The 1,680-nt window shown below is 40.7% G+C and overlaps 1 non-coding gene across 1 annotated transcript; it reads left to right on the top strand.

Annotated features, from left to right (window-relative positions):
• Positions 1-1,302: 1,302 nt before the first annotated feature.
• Positions 1,303-1,411, top strand: LOC127746440 (small nucleolar RNA R71). Its single transcript, XR_008008059.1, has one exon. It is a non-coding gene; the product is annotated as a small nucleolar RNA R71 (small nucleolar RNA).
• The last annotated feature ends 269 nt before the right edge of the window (positions 1,412-1,680 follow it).

Below are 1,680 nucleotides of genomic sequence, written 5' to 3'. Positions count from 1 at the left end.
TCCTCTACCAATCCATAAGCTTGTTTTATTGACTTGTCTGCCATCTCTAATGAGATTCTTGCAGCTTGTACCTCAAAGATCCCCAGCTCCTCCATTACAGAGAGTGGCATAAGATTTATACCTAACCCCAGGTCACATTGAGCCTTCTCAAAGGTCATGGTGCCTAAGGTACAGGGTATTAAGAATTTACCAGGAACTTGTTTCTTTTGAGATAGAGTTTGCTGAACCCATGTATCTAGTTCACTAATGAGCAAGGGAGGTTCATCTTCCCAAGTTTCATTACCAAACAACTTGACATTCAGCTTCATGATGGCTCCTAGATATTAAGCAACTTGCTATTCAGTTACATCTTCATCCTCTTCAGAGGAAGAATAGTTCTCAGAGCTCATGAATGGTAAAAGGAGGTTCAATGGAATCTCTATGGTCTCTAGGTGAGCCTTAGATTCCTTAGGTTTGGAACTCCTTTTTGTTCAGAGGACGTCCCAAGAGGTCTTCCTCACTGGGATTCACATCCTTCTCTTCCTCTTTGAATTCGGCCATATTGATAATATCAATGGCCTTGCACTCTTTTTTTGGATTCTCTTCTGTATTGCTTGGAAGAGTGCTAGGAGGAGTTTTAGTGATTTTCTTACTCAGCTGACCCACTTATGCCTCTAAATTTCTAATGGAGGACCTTTTTTCACTCATGAAATTTAAAGTGGCCTTAGATAGATCAGAGACTATGTTTGCTAAGCTAGAAGGACTCTGCTCAGAATTCTCTGTCTTTTGCTGAGAAGATGATGGAAAAGGCTTGCTATTGCTAAACCTGTTTCTTCCATCATTATTAAAGCCTTGTTGGGGCTTTTGTTGATCCTTTCATGAGAAATTTGGATGGTTTCTCCATGAGAAATTATAGGTGTTCCCATAGGGTTCACCCATGTAATTCACCTCTGCCATTGCAGGGTTCTCAGGATCATAAGCTTCTTCTTCAGAAGATGCCTCTTTAGTACTGTTGGATGCATTTTGCCATCCGTTCAGACTTTGAGAAATCATGTTGACTTGCTGAGTCAACATTTTATTCTGAGCCAATATGGCTTTCAGAGCATCAATTTCAAGAACTCCCCTCTTTTGAGGCATCCCATTACTCACAGGATTCCTCTCAGAGGTGTACATGAATTGGTTATTTACAACCATGTCAATGAGTTTCTGAGCTTCTGCAGGCGGTTTTTTTAGGAGAATGGATCCACCTGCAGAGTGGTCCACTGACATCTTAGAAAGCTCAGATAGACCATCATAGAATATATCTAAAATAGTCCACTCTGAAAGCATGTCAGAAGGACACTTTTTGGTCAACTGCTTGTATCTTTCCCAAGCTTCATAGAGGGATTCACCATCTTTTTTGCTTGAAGGTCTAAACATCCACTCTAAGCTTGCTCAGCTTTTGAGGAGGAAAGCTTATCTCAAGAGTCCGGCTATCTTTAGGTTGTGAGTCCAACCATATTCTAGCTCTGTCTCTTACAGCAAAAGGGAAAAGTATAAGCCTGTAGACCTCGGGATCAACCCCATTGGTCTTAACAGTATCACAGACCTGCAAGAATTCAGTTAAGAACTGAAAAGGATCTTCTGATGGAAGTCCATGAAACTTACAATTCTGTTGCATTAGAAAAAATAATTGAGGCTTCAGCTCAAAATTGTTTGCTC

Source organism: Arachis duranensis, chromosome 3, assembly GCF_000817695.3.
Source record: "Arachis duranensis cultivar V14167 chromosome 3, aradu.V14167.gnm2.J7QH, whole genome shotgun sequence".
Lineage (NCBI taxonomy): Eukaryota > Viridiplantae > Streptophyta > Magnoliopsida > Fabales > Fabaceae > Arachis > Arachis duranensis.
This window is presented reverse-complemented; position numbering and strand designations above follow the sequence as displayed.